Source organism: Triticum dicoccoides, chromosome 1B (genome assembly GCF_002162155.2).
Source record: "Triticum dicoccoides isolate Atlit2015 ecotype Zavitan chromosome 1B, WEW_v2.0, whole genome shotgun sequence".
In the NCBI taxonomy this organism is placed as follows: domain Eukaryota; kingdom Viridiplantae; phylum Streptophyta; class Magnoliopsida; order Poales; family Poaceae; genus Triticum; species Triticum dicoccoides.
The window spans coordinates 548818431-548832339 of NC_041381.1; positions in this window are offsets into that span (position 1 = coordinate 548818431).

Consider the following 13909-nt stretch of genomic DNA (forward strand, 5'->3'; position numbering starts at 1 on the left):
TTTGACCGTAGTGCTCCAACACAAGTCCGTTTCGTCCGTTTTGCAGTACGCCACACCCCTCCTGATGAAGAGGACCCCCGTTTTGACCGTAGCGCTCCAACACAAGTCTGTTTCGTCCGTTTTGCGGTACGCCACACCCCTCCCGATCAATAGGACCCCCGTTTCGACCGTAGGAGGTCTGTTTCCTCCGTTTTGCGGTATGCCAGGCCCCTCCCGATCAACAGGACCCTGTTTCGAACGTGGCCGGTCGAACACAAGGTCGTTTCCTCCTTTGTGCGGTACGCCAGGCCTCGTTTCCATCGCATGTTCCGTCCAAACCCTCCCGATGAACACGACCATGCATTCCGTTTCGACCCAGCCGGTTGGCTCCCCATGAACACGACGACGACGATGTTTCTCCGTTCCGACCCAGCCATGTACGTATGCACGATAGGCGTTAGAGACCCTGCCGTATGTACGTACGTGTCCGTATTTTCTTTCTTGCACCCTCGCCGATGTACATACGTGTACATGCTACGTGCGCGCCTCTACTATGACACGTGCGCGCCTCTACATCCACCAGTATATATGTACGTACACGTTCGCGACCAGAATGACAACGGTACGTACGCTTCGACCAGGTGGGTCCTAACTGTCAGGCACTTCCTTGCCTGCGAAGATGTATCTGGTGGGACCCAGCAGTCAGGGGGGCGAATCGTTTTTTTTGACCAGACGAACTTCCTTGCGTGCGAAGATGTAGCTGGTGGGTCCCAGCAGTCTGGGGGGCTAATCGTTTTTTTTTTGCCCGGACGCACTTCCTTGCATGCGAAGATGTAGCTGGTGCGTCCCAGCAGTCAGGGGGGCGAATCATTTTTTTTTGCCCGGACGCACTTCCTTGCGTGCGAAGGTGCAGCTGGTGGGTCCCAGTAGTCAGGGGGAAATGTTTTTTTTCGCGAAATACTATGGCCCGTCCGGTGTGTCCCCGCTGTCAGGTGGAGGAATAATTATTTTCCGCGTAATAAGGAGGCACTTCCTTGCTGCGGCCGTGGACCTAGCTGTCAGCCTCTCCACATAGAGTCCACGTCCGATGGAAGTCATTCCTTGACCATGTTGACCATGCCGCGCCGAGAGCACCAGGGCGGTGGACGACGGCGAGGCCTAGGAAGGGGACGACGGGGAGCCGGGGAAGACGCGGCAGTGGAAGCCCGCGCGGAGAGGAGTACGAGGGTTTACTGGTTCGGCTGCAGTGTGAGGTTGTCGTCGCCGCAGGGCCTGGCCAGCGGTGGGAATAGTAGGGGGCGGTGAGGCCTCCGCGGCAGCACATCCGGCCACGGGAAGCAGGAGCATGCAGCATGACCGGCGCTGCTTTGGGCGGCTGGAGCAAGAAGACCAGAGGTTGAAGAAGCACTGCGGCCGTTGGATGGACATCATACGGTCACTGGAGCTAGAATCGTTTATATTGACTAAGTTGACAAAGCCCTTCATCCCCATCAACTTAGTAGGCCCACAAGTCAGCCTCCCACCAAGGTGGGTCCTAGCTAGCAGGAGGGTAATCATATTTTTGTGCGTAATAAGGAGGCACTTCCGGTGGGTCCGAGTTGACAGCAGGGGGAACGTTTTTTTCGCGAAATACGGTGGCCCGTTGGGTGGGTCCCAGCAGTCAGGGGCAAACATTTTTCTCGCGAAATACTGGTGGCCCGTCCGGTGGGTCCCTGCTGTCAGGTGGTGGAATAATTATTTTCCGCATAATAAGGAGGCACTTCCTTGCGGCTGCCGTGGACCCAGCTGTCAGCCTCTTCACGTACAGTATTCTTCCGATGGAATTCGGTCGTTGACCACATTGACCATGCTACGCCGAGAGAACCACGGCGGTGGACGACGGCGAGGCCTAGGAAGGGGACGACGCGGAGCCGGGGAAGACGCGGCAGTGGATGCCCACGCAGAGAGGAGTATGAGGGCTCACTGGTTCGGCTGTGCTGCCGTCGCAGCAGAATAACAGGGGGTGGGGGTGAGTGGAGTGGAGGGATGGCTTAGCCAGCGGTGGGAGTAGTATGGAGGCGGTGAGGCCTCCGCGGCAGCACAGCCGGCCACGGGAGGCAGGAGCAGGCAGCACGACCGGCGCTGCTTTGGGCGGCTGGAGCAGGAAGACCAGAGGTTGAAGAAGCACTACGGCCGTTGGATGGACATCGTACGGTCACTAGAGCTAGAATCGTTTATATTGACTAAGTTGACAAAGCCCTCCGTCCCCGTCAACTTAGTAGGCCCACAAGTCAGCTTCCCACCAAGGTGAGTCCCAGCTAGCAGGGGGAGTATTCATTTTTTTGTGCGTAATAAAGAGGCACTTCCGGTGGGTCCGAGCTGACAGCGGGGGGAACGTTTTTTTCACGAAATACGGTGGCCCATCCGGTGGGTACCAGCAGTCAGGGGGGAAAGGTTTTTTCACGAAATAAGGTGGCCCGTCCGGCGGGTCCCTGCTGTCAGGTGGAGGAATGATTATTTTGCACGTAATAAGGAGGCACTTCCTTGCGGCCGCCGTGGACCCAGCTGTCAGCCTCTCCACGTACAGTACTCTTCCAATGGAAGTCGGTCGTTGACCATGTTGACGACGCCGCGCCGAGAGCACCAGGGCGGTGGACGACGGCGATGCCTAGGAAGGGGATGACGCAGAGCCGGGGAAGACGCAGCAGTGGAAGCCCACGCGGAGAGGAGTACGAGGGTTTACTGGTTCGGCTGCGGTGTGAGGCTGCCGTCACCGTAGAATAACAGGGGGTGTGGGTGAGTGGAGGGATGGCCTGGCCAGTAGTGGGAGTAGTATGGGGGCGGTGAGGCCTCCGCGGCAGCACAGCCGGCCACGGGAGGCAGGAGCAGGCGGCAGGACCGGCGCTGCTTTGGGCGGCTGGACCAAGAAGACCAGAGGTTGAAGGAGCACTACGACCGTTGGATGGAGATCGTACGGTCACTGAAGCTAGAATCGTTTATATTGACTAAGTTGACAAAGCCCTTTGTACGCTCCAACTTAGTAGGCCCGCGGGTCAGCCTCCGAAACGGTGTGCCCCAGATGTCAGGGGGAGGAATCATTTTTTGGGCGGCCGAAGCTAAGAATATCCGAGATTGAAGAAGAAGCATGACATCCGTTGGATAGACATCCAACGGCCACTGCTGCTAGAATTGTGTGTTGACTATAATAAGTTGACAAAGCCTTGCATACGCATCAACTTATTTTTTTTAGGGGACGCGTCACTTAGTAGGCCCACAAGTGTGTGGCAGAGAACTTATAGCCCATTTGCGTTTTGTAAGAATGTACAGCCCATTTTTGAATTCTAATGGAATTTACAATAGCCCATTTACAGTTTGTTAAAAGTACTGCCCATTTTTTAGCTAAGACAATGATTAATAATTTCAACCAACCGTTGAAGACAGAATTCAATAAAATTTCACACATTTTGATGGGATCTGAAATATTTTTATCCCGAAATTTCTATTCAGATTAAATATAAATTTGTATTACGTAAAAATCCAATGAAACATTGCGCGTGCAACAATGAAAATTTAAGATTTTCAAAATCCATAAATAATATTTTATAAACTAATTTCGTGTTTGGTGCATTTTCAAAATCCATAAATAATATTTTATAAACTAATTTCGTGTTTGGTGCATTTTGATGAGAACCGTGTGTTTTTATAATTACATCCCATTTATTATTTTTAAAGCCCATTTTCCTGTTAAGCCTAATGCATCCCTCCTAGGAAAGATTTGCAGCACAGCAGGGCGGAGAATAACAAGTTGACCTTGCCTGGGTATTCCTCAAAAAGACGTATAGCTAGGCTAGCCATTTTCATCTTGAAAAAAGTAGTATCTGGGCTGGATATCTGGCCTGGGCTAGACGGGCCACAGCCCGCCCAGTTAATACCCTACTCTCCTCTGAACAACAACGAAATCATCGCCAAGAAAAACTCTGCAGTCCTCACGCCTCAAAAACACAAATACTGCTCGAGCTGCTTGGTCCCAGCTGTCAGCCGCACCTTGTGCAATTCTCTCGTTTATATTGACTACATTGGTTGACAATGGTGTGGGACCGTGATGTCAGGAAACCAGGAGAAAGCAAAAAAAATAGTTATACATAATAAGGAGGCAGTTGTGTACGTACGGCTATGGCCCTAGTGGGTCCCTAGTGTCATCCAGTCAAAATAAAGTCATCTCTTGAATCCTCATGTTCGTTGACCATGTTAACAATGCTCGGCGCCACGGTGAGCGCAACAACTCGAAGGACAACGGAGAGGGCCTCGCGGGCCCTATGGAGGTCTGATACAGCGCCCGTTGCTCATTCAGGAAGCCAGGATCATCGGACACCTATGAGCACCTTCGAGAAATTGAGACGCCATGAAACGGTAAGGCCGCGCTTGGGAGCTCTGGTTTATTTCAAGCCTGTATTAACATACAAGTGTAATTTACTCGTCATCGGAAGGCCCGAGGTCTGTAAGTAAAACCGACGGGTTACGCGTGTAATTTGAGAGACCAGTGTATATTTTACGAGCATTGCTATATGGACGACATTACCAAACGATACATGCACGACGTGCGTATCATACCATCCATGGGCAAGGCTGAAACAGCAGCTAACGGCTGGATTAGCAATCATCCGAGTGTAGTTCAGCATTTTTATCGTGTGTGAAGTACTTCCAGTATTTTACTAGTCGAAATCGACCAACCAAGCGCCTTCGCCCGAGACCATCTGCTTTAATTTACAAGCGTCAGTTTTACAAGCGGTTTTGGTTGGAAAACAACGATCCAATCATGGCCTAATATCATGAGTTGGTCGGAAGATCATATGGTTTCACGTCTAACCTACCCAACATGTCGTATAGGCTATGAATGAAACATCAGACGATGAACTTCTTACGCACGGAAACAACAGAAGAGGATGATCTTCTTAACAAGCAAAACACTGGCATTAGATCAACATGCAAAACAATACGAAGCATTATTCTCAGGAGGCACGGTGAACAGCTCGTGATGCCGCATGCCACAACATTCCAAGCTCAACTTTGCAATCAAACACAAGGCCTGGCATTACATAGACAATATTCAGAACAAACTCTTAACACAGGAATATCTCAGCAGAGTAACTATTTACTTCTAAAGTGAACACAGGAATAGGAAAAAACACTCGACGCTGCTCACAGCAAGGGCGTCCAACTCAAAAATATCAAATGCATGTCTTCTCGCTAACATCAATGAGCAAATTTTGACAAGGTTTTCCAATTCCAATATATTAAATTAACGTCTTCTTGCTAACATCAATGAGCAAATTTTGACAAGGTTTTCCAATTCCAATATATTAAACTGACGTCTTCTTGCTAACATCAATGATTAAACTTTGACAAGCTTTTCCCATTCAAAATATGTAATGCCTATGATCGTTTCCTGTCTTAGCTTCTTGTACTTGTTTGGGCACTTTTTGCCGAGGGCACTCCACGTGTTGTTAAATTGCCAATGGTCTCTGCAGACTAGTCATGTCACCGGTGTCTAATAATACTCTGTAAAGCTTCTTGGTCATTCCTTCTGTAATGTACCGCATCTAGTGACTGCTTCTTTCTGCAAAGTGGAATGACCAACTAGACCCAGTAACGCAGCAGTTTGCCTTGGACACATTGGCTCCTTTTGTGCAGTTCAACTAAAATCAAAATCGGAATAAAACCGAGCTTTAATTTTTATATCCCTGTAAGCAACAACAGGTATAAGGGTAACAATTACTGAGAAATAATGGTTGATGACTTGTCTTAATGGGAAACAAAGCAGGAGAGGAGCAATTCTCCATCAGTCTGATTCATTCATATTGACTGAGACATTATCTTAACAATGCCTTGGTTCAACATGTATAAAGAACGACAAAGCAAAAAAGTACCATTCCTAAAACAATGCAACGGATTCACTTTTAAAGAGACATTATCTTAAGAATACCTTGGTTAAACATGTAGAAAGAACTACAAAGCAGGATAGTACCATTCCTAACAAGTGTTGCAGTTTTGAACTAAGATTCAGTAGTTAATTAATTCTGAGAGTGGCATTGCTTAATTTTACCAGCGGCATTAGATTAACGAAAAGCATAAACAGTTCCAGGGAAGAGTGGGCGCAACAACAATATGTGCTTCCATCTACTTATAAAGGGGGTGATGCAGAGTTTGTTGTAACAAAGCAACAAGCATCATGTCTGGGTTGGTCCCATTTTTGTTCACTGCTTAATGGGAAGAGATAGCAATACAATAGCTTCAATTCAACATTTATTTAAAACAGTACCAATACAAGTAGCACAACATCTCAAAGCACACTGCACAATCATGTGGATGAAGGCCTATTGACCTTTCATGAGAACACCAGGATAAAATACGAATCTGCTAACACGAATAGGAAATCCAATCTCATTTTGTGCAGTTGCACTGAAATCAAGCAAAGTGTTTTGTGTAGCGAAGCAAAATGTCGCAATAGCAACAAGTTGAATAGATATCATGTGGTAGAGACCAAGATTTGAAACAACTCGACAGGAACAATGGAAACAAATCTCGATCTCCTTTTGTGCAGTTCCACCAAAATTAAGCAAAGTCACCGGTGTGACATTCAAGTTGAACTGCACAAAACACTCTTAAAACATAAGTGTTTTGAGTAGCGAAGTAAAATGTCGCAATAGCAACAAGTTGAATCGATACCCCTATTTTAACAGAGGCAAAAAAGGAAACAATTACTTGCCGATAAAGGAGGATGAAACAAACAGTGACAGAAAGAAGCATCTAACTTATCTTGGATGGAAAACAAAGTAGGATAGTAGCATTTCTAAAACGGTAGCATAGATTCATATTAACAGAGACACTCTCTTGAAACAACATTCGTCAAAAAATGTAATTTACTTTTAACAGTGGCATTGCTTCAATTTTCCGTCGGCATTCTTAGGGCCTGTTTGGTTCCAATAAGTCACCTGACTTATAAGTCAGGTGACTTAAAAACAGTGACTTATAAGTTACGCATGTTTGGTTGTCACGTAACTTATAAGTCATCTGACACACCTTCCCACACCAATCAACATCATGTAGGTGGTGGGACACACATAAAAGGGGGTGACTTATAAGTTTTAAGTTGGGGTGGAGCAACTTATGACTTATAAGTTGGGGTGACTTATAAGTCGGGTCTGTTTGGCAAAATAAGTCACTTTTTTCACTTTTCGACTTATAAGTTGGTGACTTATTTGGAACCAAACAGGCCCTTAGATTAACAACAGCAAAATAGTTGTATGGGACATGCTAGCACCATGTGCGTCCACACGTATAAATGGGTGATGCAGAGTATGTAGCCAAGCAGCATATCTGTGTTGGTCCCATATTTGTTCTCTTTAAACTTTGTTCCTATGTGAGGGCAGCAAATCTAGTCCTACACAAACTACCTGACCCCCCCCCCCCAGTTTCTTTCCCTTTTCAACAAAGAGATCGGTTCCTTAAAGATGTGTGTATTGGGTTACCCCCTTTTTCCCTTTTCGACCAACAAAGCGGCTGGATAGCCAGTCTATACTACTTTTCCTCCCTCCTTTCCTCATTGAACCACGTCCTAGATTCATGCTCCACCCCACCGCACCTTTATTTCCTCTTTGAACCAAGACCTAGATTCAACTACAGATCGAAAAAGATCCACATGCAGCTAGAACAACGACGGTTTCAAAGAAACTTATCCTTAGGGTCATCGGGATGTGGCAAGGCATGCGGCGGGAGGCCGGATCTGCCCACACTATGTACAGCAGCGAGGAAGAAGGGGTCGGTGGCCCTCCCGCACAGGCGCTGGGTGAAAGAGAACAGTGCAGCCGGCAGTGGATTGCCTCCCTCGCCGAAGGCGGTAGAGTTAACGCTGCACCTCCTCCCCTTCCCGGTGCGACGGGATATGGACGCCTCCTTCACCATTTGTGAGGGGGGAGAGAGACAAGAGGCCAATGCAGTCTTGTTTAGATCTGGTGAAGAGAGGGTGAGAGACTATGAATATAGCAAACCCTAGCAAATGAACGCTGAGCCTCCAGCGTGTAACATATATGTATTGCGGCGAGCGTGTGGAGAGTGCAAACCCTACCGAACAAGCGCTGAGGCTCCCGCTTATATATATACTAATGTAGTACGGACTGAGCTCCGGTGCCTTCACTGCATCTGCTTTTGGCTGTATGACAGGTGAGCCAGCCACATTTTGGGCCCACCTGTCATAAACCCAAAGGCAGGTGCACTAACTCAATGAAGCTGCGTCCATATAGTACTCTCGTGTGTATACAACTAATATATAGTGGAGTGGTTTTCTTATTCTCTCCATAACAATCGTTTTAAATTGTGTAAGTACGAAATGAACTCTTTATTTAATGTACAGAGGGAGTACTACTTCCGATGAACTAACGATCCATGCCCACGCGTCCTGGTCGCACTTCCTATCCTTCATGTGTGGTACACTACCCTCCCTTAAGTGAACAACCACACATGCGCCAAATTATCGGAAACGTGTGAGAGTGTGTACAAATAAAGAATTTTAATTTCAATTATCGGAAAGGTTTGAGAGTATTACAAAGTTTGACTTCAGCCAAATCTAATATGCGGAGTAAATAAAAATGGAGGCTACTACGTCCATCCGGGTTTTTAGTCCACACCATTTTTTAAATCAAAGTTAGTAGTTGGACAAATAAAATTACAGGGGAGCTGGAGACAAAGTTGTGAGAAGGCTTAGAAATCAATACAAAACTTATGCTCTTAGTACCAACGTCGATCCTTCTTCGAGGAAACATTTGGTTCATAGCCAATTGTGTGATAAAATTGCACCAACGTGAAAGACGACTGCGTCTCCAACGCAACCAAGGTGAACTGACGAAGGATATCATCTTTGTGCGTAACAAGCAAAGAGCACTGATGGAAGACACCTTGTTTTTCATTGAAAATCGATCAGCTTCACCAGCCGACGCAACCATGAGGCGCGACCATGAGCATCGATAGTTTGTGGTCTATTTTTTTGTCCTAGTTTTTTTTTGTTTCTTGTTGCTACATTATATACTTGTGGGAGCTTAGATGTGATATCCTTAAATAACATCTAGATGTGAATTGGACAAACTGATTTTCTAACGTACCAAGAAAGAAAACTTGATCAAAAACACGCCCCGCTTCCAGGTCGCGAGAGTCGTCGTGCACACACACATAGACATAGACATGCATATCCGTGTTTACGTAAAATTCCATTTCCATATCCATCTCCAATCATATTTGTCCAACTGACACATTATTCACGTTGTTAATTATATACACAGCAATATTAACGTACAGCATCTCTTGTTTGCGCACGTCAGGACCGCTGCCATGGCCGGTCCTAACCAACCCGAACCCTCTTCATCACCCGCGCGTGCTTCCCGCCTGAAATGGTCAGTGCCGCATTCATGCCCGGCCAGAGCGGATGCAACCTCTCACTGGCGCCGACATTGAAGCGGCACGCCGGCCGAGAGAGCGTCGCCCGCGCCGCTTCCGGGTGCACGCGGCTGCTCCGCGTTCAAAGGTCGCAATAGTCGGCTACAACATGCATGTAAAAAGTTTTTGGGAGTCCGTGCTACAGCTAGCTGTCCTCCCCCAACTCGTCAATCTCTTCCAGTAGTGCTAGTAGTACTCCATGGCGTGATCCATCAACAAGCAGCGGGAAAGTTATCGTATATACTCGATTTGCGGTGAGTGGCATGTCGAGCGACCGTGTGGGGTCGAGCCGTGGAGGAGGGTGAGACACGAACACGACAGACATGATTTACTGTGTGATTTGACTGCTCCTTAGTGGCCCCTACACGTACTCCCCCTACGTGTATGCAACAGTCACACATACACATGGACGCAAAAACGCGCACGACGCCCTAATGCATGCATGTCCGAGCACACGACGGAACACACACGGTCACGCTAAGTGCTCAACCTACACGTGCATGCACAGACATACTCAGTCAGGGTGAGCTAGTGACCGTATAAACACCGGAAAATATATATATTGAGCGCAATGAGCGTATTATGAAGTCCACTGACCGTATTTTACAAATATACAGTGATAGAATGTGTATTTATCTCGTTTTAAATTAATCCATATTAACCGGAGAGGAGGCAGTATAGACTAGCATTACTTGCGTGCAGTGGCTCGCATGACAAGGAGAAACTTTTGACTAATGCAAGCTCTCCCTCGCTCAGGCAGTGGACGTGCAACAGTTAATTCGGTGTCAGATTGCCAGAAGCATACACTATACTACTAGTGCTACTATTGTTCGACTTCCCGAATAGGCGAACAACCAAGCACAAAGTTTACTAATATAGTCTATAAAGGTACGTACTATACTAGTACTAGGAACCGGATGGAGGAGCGTCTGCACTCTTATTATAATTTTAAAATGTGATAAAGCAATCTTCAACACATTTGGTTATCTTCGAGGGTTCTCGCATGTGATAATGGAAGTTGATTGCATGGAACACTCGCCACAATTCTCGCTTAATTCTGGCTCATATCCTGTTACAAATAGTAGCGCTCGGTAATATTTCCTCTTTTTTTGTTATTCAGCATGTAAACAGGTCAGCAAACCTTGCGGCGCATCTTCGTGCGAACCGTGCTTGCTGCACTTTGAATGTGGCCGAGAGCTGGCTTGATGAAATACCTCGCTTCCTACTTCTTTTTTTGCGGGGTACCTCGCTTCCTAGTGACCAGTGTCTTGGCTGATCATCCTAGGAATGCTTATATATGAATAAAGCTCTCTCATTTACCCGCAAAAAGGATTGAGCCATATTAACCGGAAAGGAGGGAGTATGGACTAGCACTACTTTTTGGTGTGTCCCGTCAACTCTCAGAACAAGGAGAAGCTTGCAGGACAAGGTGAAGCTCGCTTACGCCTTTTGACTAATGCAACCTACCCTCGATGGACATGCATCAGTCCATTTGGTGTCAGATTGTCAGAGGCATACACTATAGTACCCAACATGCGGAGTACCATCATTGTTCGACTTCACGAAGAGGCGAAGAGCCAAGCGCAATAGTACGAGTAGTACTACTACTAGAACCGCATGGTGGAGCGTTTGTACTCTTATTTCTTTTTATCTCTGATAAAGTACAAGTTTATTCCGGAGAAGGGCGGAAAACGGCAGCCCAACATCAACATGTAATGAATGATATCAATCAACCAACCATGCTCGAATATATCTTGGCCTCCATGCGAACCCGTCTGTGTGTTCTTGCTCCTCGTCTCTCTCAAGGAACGGCGGATTGGCTCTTTGCCGTCAATTGAGATCGGTTTGCTCACACTCCTGTCCCACATGTCAATGATATGCCAAGAGGAGGTGCGTTGACCGACTGGCCATACACGTACTTGGTTTTGAACCTTCATACTACTCCTCCCTCCGTCACAGTTTACAGGGCGCGCTTCATTATGATGCATTTCTCTCAATGCATTTCCACCACCAGAGAGACTTTAGATGTGTTTGGTTTAATGCTCAATTAATTAGGGCGTGGTAACCGCAGTCAAGTCCACAATTTTCTCTCCATGTAACTACGGAATGGAGTAAGTGCATGCATGTGTGTACCCGGGGTGGAAGCACTGCATGCATGTGTGTATGCATTATTCCCTCTACTAGTAATAGACGTCGTGCTATAACTACCAATGCTATTTTTTAGGCCGATGCTAGTCGCCTTGGTCCCACAGATCTTTTTTCTTTTTTCTGAAGCGCGCTGTATAAACAGTGACGGATGGAGTAGTATGAGCGGATTCAAAGAAGAGCGTATTGATGGTTGCTTCTTCAGAGCAACTTACAGTGGGAAAGGTGGGGCTTACGATTTGACTGCTCATTACTCACTATTAATGCGGCGCAACGACCGGGCTGAGTCTCCCATGCGGTTGTGCACTACCCCCTCGTTTCTTAAATATACTCTAGAGTATATTTGTCTTTCTAGAGATTTCAACGAGTGACTACTCAAATATTTGTCTTTTTAGAGATTTCAAATGGACTGGCACATACGGATGTATATACATATTTTAGAGTGTAGATTCTCTCATTTTGCTCCGTATGTAGTCACTTGTTGAAATCTCTAGAAAGACGAATAGAATGTTTAGGAACGGAGGGAGTACACATACGAAGCAAAATGAGTGAATCTACACTCTAAAATATGCCCGTTTGAAATTTGTAAAAAGACAAGTATTTAGGAACGAAGGAGTATAATTTTGTGCATGGCACATGGACCCGGATGATGAAGAGGGTTCAGGCAATGCTATCAAGCTTCCATCATTTGTTTACATAATTGACGTACTATATAAATAATTTTCCAGTGAGACATGAAATTGTACAATGGTGTGAGCTTTCAGCTTCTGTTTCGCGTGTCTTGCCATCGATGCTCTTTCGGAAACAATAAAAAACTAACTTCCTTGCTAATGCATGTCAATTATTAGCAGATCAGAGCTAATAATTACATCACAACTGAAGATAGAGTTGTGAGAAGGTGTTAAATTAAAATTGATCCATGCTTTCATTGGCAGCAACGTCCCCCCAGCTCTGTCTAAATCAACAAGGCATGTTGGGAAAAAAGTAGTTGTCTGGAGCATGCAACATTCCGATCATTTTGTGCAGTCCCACTAAAATAGAGCTGAGCGTCCCTGTTCCAAAGATATTAAGTGTGATTATGATAATAGAGGACTGCTGATGAAACAATAAACACATAAATAGAAGCCGGTCACCTTTGCAGTCTCTTTTAAGACTAACTAGTTGGAGAAGATTAGGCTCGGAGTTGGATGAGGAGGATAGAGCAAAACCAATCTCCCTTTGTGCAGTCGCACTGAAATGTAGAGACGTTGCCCATGTGACATTTTAGTACAACTGCACAAAACACTCTTAAGAAAAAGTGATTTGTGCAGTTCACCAAAAGGTCGCAATAGCAACAAGGTGAAATGGATAGCCCTGTTTGCAAAAAAGAGGTAGAAAGGAAACAATTACTAACAGTTGATGACACATGCGACGACAAAAAAGAAGCATATTCCTTGCCCTAAGGGAAGATAACAACACGGTTGTGTTTGTCTAAAACGGTGTGAGGACGAGAATGCAATATGGAAAGTACGCTGGACGAGCTACGTTTTGGGCAAAGAACTATGGAAGATCCACATGCAGCAACGTGGGAAGACGGGCAGTGGAGCAAGGCCGGAGGGGATACCTGGAGGTCGTCGGGGTGTAACTAGGTGAGCGCCTGCGGGCGGAATCTGCGAGCAGGTGCCGTAGGCCCTGCCGCGCTGGAGCTTGGTCAGAGAAAATGACGTGTACCGCAGATCGGGACGTGCTGCCTCGGCGCCGTCGAACGGAGAAACGATGCATTTCCTCCCTTTCCCCCGGCGGCGGGGATGCGGCCGGATCAGTGACCAACGGTGAGAGAGAGAGAGGCCACCGCACTCCCTTCCCCCGGCGGACGGGATGCGTCCGGATCAGTGACCAACGGTGAGAGAGAGAGTGAGGCCACCGCAGCCTTGTGTGAGATACTCTGAAGAGCAACAAACCAGGCACGCAAGGCTCCATTGTATATAGTGAGCGGACTACCTTTTTCTCCATAAAAATCATTTTATATTCTGTGTACGTGCCATTGAGCGCTATAACTTTATTTAAAAATAACGCGGCAACGCCTCAAGTCGAACTTTGTTTCGTGCAGGCGTGGTACACGACCTCCCTAGGTAAACAACCGCTACAGGCGTTCAAATTAGCACGTGGGCTGCCACCTCGTAAAGAAATGAGCTCCACCGTGTACCCGCGCGGGTGTGGCTGGGCACGAAGTGTGAGTACGCGCACAATGCACCTATTCTCTTCTTGTATATGTACACCACCTACGTGGGGTTGTGTGAGAGAGATACAAACCTAGAGAGATATAGTGTGTGGGTTCTTG